This window comes from Arachis ipaensis, chromosome B02, assembly GCF_000816755.2.
Source record: "Arachis ipaensis cultivar K30076 chromosome B02, Araip1.1, whole genome shotgun sequence".
NCBI classification, from domain to species: domain Eukaryota; kingdom Viridiplantae; phylum Streptophyta; class Magnoliopsida; order Fabales; family Fabaceae; genus Arachis; species Arachis ipaensis.
In genome coordinates this window covers 76,699,295-76,714,373 of record NC_029786.2, presented here as the reverse complement: position 1 = coordinate 76,714,373, position 15,079 = coordinate 76,699,295, and the positions used below count along the sequence as shown (strand labels likewise).

General features: G+C 39.6%; 1 pseudogene; it reads right to left on the bottom strand.

The window, feature by feature from the left end:
* LOC107627400 lies at positions 972-3,367 on the bottom strand (annotated as a pseudogene).

The window sequence follows — 15,079 nt, the reverse complement described above, 5'->3', positions numbered from 1 at the left end:
AGTATATTATCAACTATAATCCTCAGTATATTGTTCAATCGTACTAAATTTTACACAATTTTACATATATTACAGAAAGATTAACTGAATTCTTTCTCAAAAAATGGACATGAATCAGCATCCATCAGCCATATGTGCATGAATTCTTCTTGAACCTGATAGGTTTGATTCAGAAGAGTTGATCACCAAAGGGAAAATAATTTTCTTATGGTGCTTCGTTCTTACTAGTTTCCCTACCACATTCCCTCTTGAACGAATCTCAAGGTCCATAGCATCCTTATTCCCATTAGATTCCTCAACAGCAATCAACGGCCAATACAGTTGGTGAATGAGACTCTCATCATATTGAGAATGCTCAACCCAAGTAATCTACAACAGTGAAAAAAAAGGGTTTATGTTGCAATCACACTTCATTGGCACATTGGTTTAGGACAAGTGAAAATATTAGTTATCATAGATTCATACTCCAACTTAATGATAAAAAAAATCTTAACACAAAAACCAAAGATAATCATAATTCAATAACCAACCTAGTGTTAGCAAATTAAGAATTGTTATCAATATGATGGTAACAAAAAGCATGTAGACTTTCAAAACTACAGTTAAAAATTGGGTAATAAAGAAAATAGGGAAATTAAAGCGGCATAAATTTCATTGACTATAACTGAAATTGATAATATGAAAATGATAATATATGATTATGATTGTACTACTGAATAGTTAAATGGCTTAAATGTACTCCAAATTGATGTGGCCTTTTGATTCAGCAGCAATACAGAAGTAGAACTTGAAAAATGAACATAGAAAATCTTGATTCTGGGATGTGAATATCTTCTTCTCTAATAGAATATCGTTATAGTGTCATCAAATTACAAAACAAAGAAACAAGCAAGTTCCTTTGAATTTAATTACTTCAACACATGATGGATACTATTTGCAAATAAAAATAAAGAAAGCATATAAAGGCAAGACTTACCAACCAGTGATCCAAGAAGCAAAGGGTGCCCATGATGGACCAGCAACGTGAGGAAGCTCAATTGACGAACAGGAACGAGTGGCGAAAGCAATTGAATCTCCGCTTGCATCTGAAAAGCATTATTATTTGACCCTCCTATCAGTCACCAGTTCCAGCCAAACAGGAAAGAAATAAACATTCAGAATAGAGACATACCACTTGCAAAATATCATAAAAAATTGCATCATAAAACAAAATACCGTAATGTTTTCTTGAATGGCATTGATGAAGTCGTGTCAGTGAGGGAGCGAGTGTGTAAGAGAGAAGTGAATTTTTGAGAGCACCATATAAAAGTTCCATATTGCGAAAGACAAAAAATTCGAGGCTTTGATAACATTAACTGCTAAGACTAAGAAATTTGCACATCATTTATCCTGTTCATTCATCTCAAGCAAGAAGTAATAAATAATATGAATAAGCTCTACCATCGGAATCTACAAATAAACAAGCTTTACAATTAGCATACATTGAACATTAGACATGCACACAAATTAGCATTATTGTTCATGCTATATAATGAAGAGTAAACTGTAGTTCAACACTTACAGGCAAGGCTTTTATATATTCCAATATAAGCTTAAAACTTCTCAAATCCTGTTTTGTTTCAGCATTTACTTTGACAGGCTTCTAAAACAATAATGAATATAAAATGAGCAATGGTTGAAAATATTGCCTACTTTGAAACAACAAAAAGTAACATAGGAAAAAGACAGACCCGAAATAAAATAAAATTAAAAAAGAAAGGAGGAAAAGGTAGAAGCAATGGTACTCTAACCTGTCACATAAATAAATATAGTAAACAAAAGCTATAACTTTACCTATCATGACTTAGAATTCAAAGCAGGTTAATAAAAAATGTAGAATCAATGGGCCATAACTTCATTAGAAGGCAATGATTGTTACCCTACAAAATCCCACTTTTGTACTAATTCTTGCAAAATATAACTTGCTCTGACTTGGATTCGCCAATGGACCAGCCTCAAGAATTAATACATAGGATCTTCCATTTCCACCAACAGAAAGAACCAGACCCTCGTATCTAACATCATGATAGATTTTGACTCATTATACATAAATCAAGATATAAGTTTATACCTTCAGAAATACAAAACAAAGTAATTATTTATTCGGTATCCAGTACATGTCAAGAGTAGAACCTAGAGGTAGAGAAAACTTTTTGGACAGTTCCATAAACCCTCCTCTAGTGAAGACATACCCTAAAAGTAACAACAAAAGAATATATATGGTCAAAACTCGAAGGAGAATTTTTGGAATCCCTATTTACACTAAAAGTAGTAGCATATGAATCTTTTCTTGTAAGCAATGCAGCCAACCAGGGATTTCCTCATACTTTCTCTTGGACCTTCAAATTGTATTACCTTACCACCTTCCCCTAAATTTGATTTTCCACCTAATCTGTTCATTGCAATTACAATTGCTTCATGAGTTTCTCTTGAAATAGCTCCAAGAGACATCCCACCAGTGCAGAACCGTTGCACAATAGCTGAAGCAGGTTCAACCTTCCCTATAGGTATTGGAACACGATCAATTTTGAATTCAAGAAGATGACGAAGAATCTGCAATAAAAAATAGAGATCTCAAATAACATTTTGGGTAATAAAATGCAAGATAAAGGCAGAAACTAGGATATTTAAGACTCACACTCAGCAGAATATCTTCCCAACTGAGCCAAGGAGTTTGCTTTTGCGCACACCAAAAGAGACTTTGAGCCGCTTCCACATTCTCGGGGCGTCCTTGCCATGTCTTGAGCACAGTGTTCTGCAAAGTTCATGCATATGAAAATGAAACGTGCCATGGATTGGGACTTTGGTTCATTGCATTAAGGTTCAGTGTTGCTTCCACTTCGGATTGTCCACCAGACAAGAACTGAAAATACAAACGGAACATAATTTACGATTTATTATAGTGATTGTAACTTCCAAATTCTAGTATAAATTCAATCTTAAATGTAAAAAGTAATTAAAATTAGCATCATCTCAAATCCTAAAAGACAGGATACATGCACTCAACACGATCATAATGCTACGTATCAATTTGTAATAAGAGGAAACAAAGAACAATAGACGTACCATGATTCCAGGGACTGCAGGAGGAACTCTTCTTCTCAGCATGGTAAGTGTATATTTGGCAATGGTTTCTGGAGAAGCCTTTTCCTTGTGCTCGGCCCCAGGTGTAACCATGATAGGTTTGAGCAAAATTCCCTAAAAATGACATTGTTTTGAGCCAAATAAAAGAAGACTTCTGACCAAACCTTCTCTGCCACTTCTAATGTCCTCTCAATCGGGTGATCACCGTCTACGAGAATTTCTGGCTCTACAATTGGATCAAGGCCATTGTCCTGCAAAGAAACACAAATGATGTCCATAAATGTAATATAATTGGTAAATTAATTCAAACTTTTCACATATGCATGGAGACCAAAAGGATAAACTAAGGAAATGCACCTATTACTATGAGAATGAGCTAATTTCATTAGAAAGAGAGTCAACAGTGAAACTATACCTGAGAGATAGCAGCATATTCTCGTCACTGATGGGCCCCGTGGACTATGTTGGTATAGAATTCTCAATAAAATCCCATTGCAAGTATAGCTCTTCCCAACAACAATCCTCGAGTATCAAATTTAGAAGGAATTTGGTTGTCACAAGTTCAACCCCAATAAAAGTAACCGAAGTATTCAAACCTCGGGTCGTCTCACAAGGAATGGGCAAACATGTGCTTCAACATTGGTTAGAAATCCGGGGTTGCAAGTCATGAGCAAGAAATTAAACTAGAAATCTTAACAAGCAAGTAATCTTGGAATGCAAGAGACTAATGCAAACGATTAGAGCAAAATGTAAATAATTCTAAACTCATAAAATAACATCCAAAGTAATTCTATTCTAAACTAAACAAGTAACTACAACTAAGATAAAGCAATCAAGATTTTTGGGTTTTCAAATATGATGATAAAAGCAACTCTTGGCTAGGCATGGGAATTGAGATCACTATCCTTGTTTGATAACCATATCTTGACCATTATGAAGAACGAAACTCTTTAAGTTTACTTCTATACTTGAAGTATATTAAATGGTTTGGTCAACATCAACCCATAAGGTCCAACCTAACTACCAATTAACTTGGTAGTAGGCTAGTGTCAATGGCTATCAAATTGACCACTAAGGGTTCCCAAATCATCAAATCCATTAGACCCAATGACTCAAGCTTACCCAATTCCCTTAGCCTAGGCCACGAGTAAAGAGAACTAGCCTAGGCCAAGAGTAAAGAGAACTACTCCATAATCAAAGGAAACATTTCATCAAACACATGGTAAGCATTAATAAAAGACCTATTTAAATTGTAATTAAATTGGAACTAACAAGGACCCACTAACAATTATCAACATACAATCATTCAAACAACACAATTAATCATGGAAATCATCAATGCAGCAATAACAAATCAAGATCTACAAGATTCATGAAATGGGTATAAAATGACAAACAATAAGAAAACATAAAACTAACACAAGATCTAAACAAACTTATACTAGAGAATTCAAATTAAACAATTAAAACTAGTAATTAACAAGATCCAATTCAGAATTCAACAAGGGAAGATCAAATTAAGGCTAGATCTAGAGAAGAACAAAGGTTTCTCTCTCTAGAAGAACAAAGAACTAAAAACTAGCTAAAATTATGTCTAAGTGTAAAATGATTGATCCCCCCCTTTTCCCCTAGCATCCTTGGGTCTTTTCCATGCAGAAACAACTTGAAATTGGACCTGATGAGCCTCAGAAATTGCCAGGCACGATTTCTTATAATGAGGTCACGTGCAGCTTTCCGCGCGTGCGCGCCATGAGTGCGTGCACGCCGATTGCTTTCGTGATCCACGCGTGTGCGCCATGTGCGCGTGCGCGTCGGTGGGAATTCTCTGATCCACGCGGATGCGTCCATCCTTGCGCGCCGCTTCCAGCTATCTACATCCACGCGTGCGCGCGAAATGCTCGTGCGCGCCGATGCTGAAGTTCCCAAAATCCAATTATTCATGTTCCTTCCTTTTGTGCATGCTTTCTTTCTCTCTTCTAGGCCATTCTTGTCCTATAAATCCTAAAATCACTCAGCAAATACATCACGGCATCGAATAGCAATAAAAGAGGATCAAAATATAGCAATTCAAAGGCAAAATAAGCATGTTTTTCATCATGGAGTAATATTAGGAAGAGAACACAAAACCATGCATTTCTTGTGAATAAGTGTGAGAAATATTGACAAAAAACTCCCAAATTCTACATAATATAAACCACAAAATTGAGGTTTATCAAATCTCTCCATACTTAAACCAAGCATGTCCTCATGCTTAAAATAAAAAGACCAAAGATCATGGTAAGAAAGGGTTTATGAAATGCAAATTTGCTAAGTGAATGCATGCAACTAAAGTAAAATCATCTATCTACTTGGTCAAGGGTAAATCTATCCTCCATGAACAAATATGAGCATACGGGGTGAAAATGCTATGTAGTTCATAATCCTACCAATTTGAACATCAGCATGAAGTTCATATAACTTGCTAGATGAACGCTTGTGAAAGCCGGGAACAAGGAGTTGAGCATCAAATCCTCATCGGAAGTGTATCAGCTCTATTCGCTGGAGTGTGTAGGGTTCGTCACTCAATCCTCTCCTAATCATGCTTTCCAAGATTTGTCTTTCATCTAACAATCAACAATTACTTGATGCATGCTTACAAGTATCATTAGGTCTTATTCATGGGTTGTAATGGGGCTAGGGTGAAGGTAAGGATGTATATGGCCAAGTGAGCTTAAAATTTGAGTCCTTGATTAACCTAAGATCCCACTAGACACATAGGACAACCTATACAACTGTAATACAATACCTAGCTACCCATTGGTTTCACTTTTTGCATACTCATGCATTCTTTCCAATTCACATCCCATATGCATTGTAATTATTACTTTGCCTTGGGGCATTTTTGTCCCCTTTCATTGCTTTCTTTTTTTCTATTTTTGTTTCTTCTATTTTTCTATTTCTTTTTCTTACATTCTCATATATACACATACAATTTCTTTTCTTTTTGGTCCCCTCTTTCTTGGGGTTTTATGTATAAAAGTTTCAATGCACATGGCTCAATCATTTAATACATGAGTATATTCCCACTTTCCAAAATTTTCAAATTCAATTACAAATACACACCTTTACATCTACCCAAGTTCCCAAGTACACCCTCCCATTTGAATGACACGCACCCTAACTCACCTAAGCTAATGAAGGATCCAAATCTAGGTACATCCGGTATTTTTTACTTAGGGTTATTGATGTGCTCTATTTAGAACAAAAAGGGGTTTATCATGGGCTCAAAATTGGTTAGCAATGGTAGATAAAAGGGTTAAGGCCGTTTGGGAAAAGTGACTATTAAAATGATGGCCTCAATCATGTAAATGCATTCATACACAAAGTAATGGATATATAGAATCAGACAAAGCAAGGATTACAATCATAGAGAGAGAACAATGCACACAAGAATGTGAATTAATGGTTAGAAGATATAACCACACAATAGGCTCAAAACTTACATGCTTGTGTTCTTAGCTCAATCACTATGTTCCAAAATACCTTCTCGAAGCAAGTTTTCCGCAAAAAAATTTGTCAAAATTGGTAGGGTACCCCGAAACACAGTTTCTTGGGGAAGAAGTTATTATTTTGACCAAGCAACTTTATAGAAACTAACTATCATGCAAGGAGTATTTACAAGCAAAACTAACTACACATACAATGTACTAACTACTAAGCAAAATATAAATCTATGGGTGTTGAAAGGAAGAGATTGTTACCCATGGCGATCGGTCGAACGACCTCCCCACACTTAGAATTTAGCACGGTCTTCCGTGCTACCAATAATGCGCAAAGGACGGTTGGGACCGGAACCATCACTATCCCTTCCATCAGAGCTCCCATTACTTGGGTTTGAGGTGGATGTGAATATTTCGGGTTCCTTCATGCTAGGGGTAACATAACGCAGAAGCTTCTTGATATAAGTGTATCAGCGTTGGTTGCGCCGCTCATATCTATCAATCTTCCGGTGTAAATCTTCTATCCTTTGATGTGTGGATCTTTGCCGTGGTGGTGACGATGATGTGGAAGGAATAGAAGATGGAAGGGCTACGTCAAGGCTTGGGTTGTTCGTGGGAAGATGTAAGTATTTTCCGGTTGGGACCACATCGCCTCTAGTCGGAATGATAGCCTTTGTATCCATATCTTCCCAAGGAACACCCGCAGCAGCAACTAAATCAGATACCAATGCTGGAAATAGCAAATTACCACGGCTGTGGACTTGACCCATCGCTTGCTTGACAAGAAGTGGAATGTTCATCGGTCTTTCCGTGAGAACACACCAAACAAGCAAAGCAAGATCCGCCGTGAAAGACGACTTGTAGGTGCTAGGTAGCACATAGTGGGATAGGATCTGAGCCCAAGCTCTAGCTTCTACAGTGAGGAAGCGAGCGTCAATGCACTTGGGTCTCATCCTGAATCGACCATGGGTCCAAAATGTCTCTGGTTTAGCAATGAATCGGAGGATCGAGTCCCAATCAAACCCAAATTTTTCACGCTGACGTAAGACTTCTTGGTAGCCATCCATGTCATTTGGTACTGGTAAGACATTAAGCACATGCTGAATAGCCTCTTCTGAAACTGAGACTTGCTTCCGGCGCATGTATACCGATTGAAGAGAGGGAAGATGGTAGTTAGTGTAGAACTCTACCACCTATGAGAGGTTGACCTCTTGTGGTTTTCTCAGAAGAAACTCCCATCCTCGCCGTTCAATGCGGGGTAGAATACAAGGAGCAACCTTGTCCGACGGAGAGAGTAGATGCTCAGCATGGTAATTCCTCTCAACCATGGCGGGGAACATAAGTTCATAGAAGCGGTTGGAGAACTTTGAAGAATCCTTTGCCGGTTTGCTCTTCTCATTTTCATCAATAGGAGCGGGTGCCTTCGCTTTCTTATATAGCGGTTTTGCTCCTAATAAAGAGTGCGCCTTAGAGTTTGACCTTTGGGGTGCCCTCTTTGCAGCCGGTTTCCTTGAAGCTTTCTCCTTGCCTTTCTTGGTGGCCATCCTGAAAAAGAAAGGGAAAAATGAAAGCATTAAACCCAAAGAATCATCTCAACAAAAACATGCAAGCAAAAGATATTGCCCATAAGAAACAATGCAACAAAGTAATCATAGAAACATGGGTCACAACACTTGGCATGGGATGCAAGAGGGAATGAAGCATGCAAAACGGCATGAGAAGAGTAATCTCAAGCATTCATAACAAAGAGCAAGTCATGTTCAAGGAGTATCTAATTTGCAAGTGATAAGCAAAGTGGACTCAATGCATTTAGAAGAGAGCAAGTGAATGAGGAGGAGGCACTAAAGTGAAGATACATGATTAAAATAAACCAAAATGGCATTCGTGCATTTCCTCGAACACTTGGTGTGCAATTATCAAGCAATGAGCAATTATGAGATACTTAATCAATTTAAATCCAAAATGAAATATCAATCATCAAATAACATCACTTACATGACAAAGACAATGAGAGACAACAAGAAGATCTATCAACGCAAATTAAAACTCAAATTCAACATCCATGGAAGAACAAGAAAAAGGAAAAGTAAGCAAATAAAAAGCAAGTAATGTAATCATGTAACTAAGGTAGAAAATAAGTAAACAAACAAGAAAAATCTAACTAGAAGAAGAGATTATGCAAAGAAAGTAATAGATGAGGTATGGAAGAAGTAGAACCTTGAGAAGGAGAAAAGAAGAAAGTGAGGTTCTCTTCTTGTGAGAATGAGAAGGAGAGAAGAAGTGTAGAGCCACCGGAAGCGATGGTGGTCGCCGGTAAGTAACCGGAGACGGTGATGGTGAATTGGGGAAGAAGAAGAAAAGAAAGAGAGATGATGGAGTAGGAAGAAGAAGAAAGAAATAAGAAAGAAAGTGAGATAGAAGTAGGCCGCGCAGCTTTAAAATTGATTTGCGCGACCGGCACGCGCGCGCACAGTGCGCTGGCGCGTCGGTGAAGGCTGGACAAGGGACGCGCACGCGTCAATGGCACTGACATGCGAGTGTAGCTGTGCCCTTGGCACAGGATTGGCACAAAGTTGGCCCAAGTCTCGGGTAATATGTACCAGAGTTAGCATTCAGTACAGGCGCACGGACGCGCACAGTGCGCTGACGCGTGCCTGAGTGGATTGGCGACCGGCGCGGACGCGTCGGTATGGGCATAGGCTAGGCACAAGTGTGGCATAACTCTCTGGTTTTGTACTAGGGAGTTTATGTAGCACCATTGGCGCGCACACGCACAATGCGCTTGCGCGTCGATGGTCAAATTGCAAGGTGGCGCGCCGGCGGCACGTACACGGACGCGTGGGTGCCTAGCACAAAATGGGCATGAAGCGGGCACAACTCTCTGTTTTTTGGCCCACAAGTTTGAAACACACCTCCAGCGCGCGCGCGCACAGTGCGCTCGCGCGCGGATGCCCTTTTTTCCTTGCTTCCCTTTTTTTAACACCATATAGAGAAAAGCTATTCTAACATATTTTTGGTAGGTGTAAAGCTAGTAGGCAAGAAAACACTTATAAATTCATGCACCATTCGAGACAAAGCATTTTCTCTAACTTCAATAATTCATCCATACCAAAATGATGAAAACTATATGAATATCCCATCTATCCAATCAAGAACAAAGAAACTAACAATCCTATACAATCAATAACATCAAGAAATCACAAAATTCACAAGAATCTAAGGCTAAAAATAAGATGGTATTCACAAGGAAGATCTTACCACGGTGGGGTGCCTCCCACCAAGCACTTTTCTTTAACGTCCTTAAGTTGGACGCTCAGTTACTTAAGCTTCTCCTCCTTTAGGTGCATCCGTTAGCAGGAACACCTCTAGCTCTTTCGGGAGCTTGTAGCTATGGTACTTCTTTACTCTATGTCCATTCACCTTGAAAGTTGCTTCACTTTTGGGATCAAACAACTCCACCACTCCATAGGGCTTTATCTCCTTCACCTTGAAGGGTCCTTCCCATCTAGAACGGAGCTTGCCAGGCATGAATCTAAGCCTCGAGTTGTAGAGGAGAACCTCATCACCTTCTTGGAAATCCTTCTTTCGGATGTGATGGTCATGAAATGCCTTAGTCTTTTCCTTGTAAATTTGGGCATTCTCATACGCTTCGTTCCTCAAGCACTCGAGCTCCTCTAGTTGTAATTTTCTGGCCACTCCCGCCTTGGTTGGATCCATGTTGCACTGCTTTACCGCCCAATAGGCTCTATGCACAATTTCCACCGGGAGGTGGCATGCCTTACCATAGACGATCCGGAAGGGACTCATCCCTAACGGGGTTTTGTAAGCCGTCCTATACGCCCATAGTGCATCTCCTAACCGGAAACTCCAATCCTTCCTTTGTGGATTGACCACTTTCTCTAAGATTCTCTTGATCTCCCGGTTGACACTTCTGCTTGTCCATTGGTTTGCGGATGATAAGCAGTGGCAACCTTATGCAACACCCCATAGCGCTTGAGCAGTGTCTCTATTTTCCTGTTACAAAAGTGGGATCCTTGGTCGCTCACGATTGCTCGTGGCGACCCATAACGGCATACAATGTGATTTCTAATAAAAGAAACAACGGTATTGGCGTTGTCCAGGCGGGTAGGTATTGCTTCTACCCACTTTGACACGTAGTCAACCGCTAATAGAATATATAGATACCCAGTCGAGTTGGGAAACGGTCCCATAAAGTCAATGCCCCATACATCAAATATCTCACAGAACAACATAGGTTGTTGAGGCATCTCATCCCTTTGGGATGTGTTTCCCAACTTCTGACACTGATGGCAAGACACACAGAACCGGTTAGCATCCTTGAATAAGGTTGGCCATCAGAATCCATAATCCAACACCTTTTTAGCTGTCCTTTGTGGGCCAAAGTGGCCACCACATTCGGACGAATGGCAAGCTTCAAGAATGGGTTGAATTTCAGATTCCGGCACACATCTTCGAATTACTTGGTCCACGCCCCTCTTCCACAAGTGAGGGTCATCCCAAATGTAGTATTTGGAATCACTCCTCAACTTGTCCCTTTGGTTTTTAGAAAAGTTGGGAGGGAAGATTTTTGCAACCAAGTAGTTTGCCATTGGGACAAACCAAGGAAAGCTATCCGACACAGCATGCAAACTATCCAATGGGAATGAGTCATTGATCGGGAATGGTGATGAACGGAAATATTCTTATGCCGGTTAGAAACTAGTAATATATCCAGTCGTGAGTATAGTCTAACCAACACGCAAATACCGCATCAAACAATTCTAAAATCTATGACCGAGAGTATTGATCCTGGGTCGTTCTCCCTAGGAATTACCTTAGAATGCGCATCATTGATTAGAAAAGCTTTTATGGTTTTGAGAGTTGGTGCAAGAATTCAAGCTAACAAAAGCAAACAACAATTAATTGAGATAAAAGCCTTGGCCAAGGGTAAGCATTGGAAGTTTCATCATTATAGTTTCCTTCAATTATGATAAGAATTGATTATTACTTCACTTAGTTAACCCCCTAACAATGGAGGAAAGTCAAGTGAGAGTAACTAACTTGATTCACAAGTCCTAGTCTCACCCTAAGGAAGTATAGCTTTAGTGCACTCCAAGTCAATTAGCAATTCTCAATTCATAATCTACAATTGATATCCACTATTCAAGTGTCTCCAATAACTCAACCCCTAAGCCAAGTAAGAGAATTCTACTCCATAGCTAGGGTTGTCATTATCACAAACAATTGGTAGGCAATCATAGAAAACATGATGTAATTGAGAGAAGAGAGTTGAATTAAAGCTATCTAATCCAAACAATCATCAACAATCAAACAATTGAATGAAACCTTAATTCATTAATCCAAATTCAAAGTAACAAGGTCAACCAAATCTAGATCTAAGAAATTAAATCAAAAGAGCATCAATTAAGAGTAGAAGAAGAGTAGATCTACAACTTGTACCAAAAGCAAAGTGAATGGGCAATGGATCTCACCAAGAAATCAAAGGAGAATTGCAATGGAGGAAGTGAAATTCTAGAGAGAAGTTGGAGTTTCTCTCTCTAAAAAATAAAATGTAACTAACTCCCTAAAATATCTAGAATTATGACTAATTGTCCTAACACCCCTAATCCTTGGTCTTCTTAAGCTTTTCCCTCCAAAATCTGCTCCAAAATAGGGCCTGGAGACTCCTTGAAATCACTGGGCACGTGTTCTTTTTAAAAAATCATGTGCGCACATCGATGCGTACACGCACTGTACGCGTACGCGTCCCTGGGGTCTTTTGCGATCTGCGCGCAGGCGTAAGGTGCGCGCGAGCGTCATAGGGAATATGGCTCAGCCATATAAGCGCGCCTGCTCCTCGCTCGGCTCCACTGCGCTGGCTCTGGATGCACGCATCCATGCGTACGCACAAGGTGTGCGTGCGCGTTGGTGCACGAAATTGTGATCTCTGAAACGGCGCCAAAAACTTGGTACGCACGATCTTAATCTCAACTCTTTTCACAACTCCGCACAACTAACCAGCAAGTGCACTGGGTCGTCCAAGTAATAAACCTTACGTGCGTAAGGGTCGATCCCACGGAGATTGTCGGCTTGAAGCAAGCTATGGTCATCTCGTAAATCTCAGTCAGGCAGATTCAATTGGTTATGAAGTTTTGATAATTAAAATGTAATTAGAACATAAAATAAGATAGAGATACTTATGTAATTCATTGGTGAGAATTTCAGATAAGCGTATGGAGATGCTTGTTGCTTCTGAATCTCTGCTTTCCTACTGTCTTCATTCAATCATTCATACTCCTTTCCATGGCAAGCTGTATGTTGGGGGATCACCATTGTCAATGGCTACCGTCCGTCCTCTCAGTGAAAATAGTCCAAGTGCGCTGTCACCGCACGGCTAATCATCTGTCGGTTCTCGATCATGTTGGAATAGGATCCATTGATCCTTTTGCGTCTGTCACTACGCCCAACACTCGCGAGTTTGAAGCTCGTCACAGTCATCCCTTCCCAGATCCTACTCAGAATACCACAGACAAGGTTTAGATTTTCTGGATCTCAGGAATAGCCGCCAATAATTCTAGCCTATACCACGAAGACTCTGATCTTTCGGAATGGAGGCTAAGAGATACACACTCAAGCTATTGCAGATAGAACGGAAGTGGTTGTCAGGCATGCGTTCATAGGTGAGAATGATGATGAGTGTCACGGATCATCACATTCAACAGGTTGAAGTGCGAGTGAATATCTTGGAATAAGAATAAGCTTGAATTGAATAGAAAAACAATAGTACTTTGCATTAATTCATGAAGAATAGCAGAGCTCCACACTTTAATCTATGGGGTGTAGAAACTCCACCATTGAAAATACATAAGTGATAATGATGTTCATTGGCTTCGGCCCCCAGAGAGGGAACCAGAATGACCAATACCTCTAATACAATAGTAAAAAGTCCTATTTATACTAAACTAGTTACTAGAGTTTACAGAGATAAGTTAAATGATGCAGAAATCCACTTCCGGGGCCCACTTGATGTGTGCTTGGGCTGAGCATTAAGCTTTACACGTGTAGAGACTTCTCTTGGAGTTAAACGCCAGGTTGTAGCCTATTTGTGGCGTTTAACTCTGGTTTGTAACCTGTTTCTGGCGTTTAACTTCAGAATAGGGCAGGGAGTGGGCGTTTAAACACCAGTTTGCGTCATCAAAACTCGGGCAAAGTATAGACTATTATATATTTCTGGAAAGCCCTAGATGTCTACTTTCCAACGCAATTGAGAGCGCGCCAATTGAGTTTTTGTAGCTCCAGAAAATCTATTTTGAGTGCAGGGAGGTCAGAATCCAACAGCATCTGCAGTCCTTTTTCAGCCTTTGAATCAGATTTTTGCTCAAGTCCCTCAATTTCAGCTAGAAAATACCTGAAATCACAGAAAAACACACAAACTCATAGTAAAGTCCAGAAATGTAAATTTTGAATAAAACTAATAAAAATATACTAAAAAGTAATTAAAACATACTGAAAACTACCTAAAAACAATGCCAAAAAGCATATAAATTATCCGCTCATCACGCGTGCATGTCCAAAATCTAAATCTTTAATTTGTTCCATACTCCCTCCATTCATGCATGCTTCCTTCACTCCTCTTAGCCATTTTTGCCCTGTAACTTCTGAAATCACTTAACAAACGGATCAAGGCATCTAATGGTAATAGAGGAGGATTACAATATATCAATTTTGATGCAAAAGAAGCATATTTTCATCTATAAGGTAAAATGGGAAGGGAACACAAAATCATACAATTTTATATGAATAAGTGTGGAAGATCATTGATAAAACCCTTAGATTCTATAGATGATAAACCCTAAAAACGGGGTTTATCAAATGAGTCAAATTTTAAATTCTCAAGGCGGCTTAAATGATCCGCAACCAAGTCTCACTCCGGTCCCTAATCTCAATGTCGAATTCTTGCAAAAGCAAGATCCAACGTATGAGTCTAGGCTTTGACTCATTCAATGTCAATAAGTACTTTAAAGCTGCATGATCCGTGTATACCACTATCTTGGACCCTAGCAAATAAGATCTGAATTATCTAAATCATGAACAATAGCTAAGGGTTCCTTTTCTGTAGTGGTATAGTTGGATTGTGCTGCATCCAGTATTTTAGAAGAGTAAGCAATGACATAAGGGAGTTTACCATCGCGCTGTGCAAGCGTGGCACCTACAGCATGGTTTGATGCATCGCACATTATCTCGAATGGCAGCGTCCAGTTGGGGCCTCGCACAACCGGTGCTGTGGTAAGAACTCTCCTTAGCTCTTCAAATGCTTTCACACATGCACTGTCAAACTCAAAATCTACATCTTTTTGGAGTAGGCGCGACAATGGCAAAGCAATTTTGCTGAAATCTTTGATAAAGCGCCTGTAAAATTCTGCATGTCCCAAAAACGAGCGGACCTCCCTCACAGATGAGGGGTGAGGTAAAGTGGT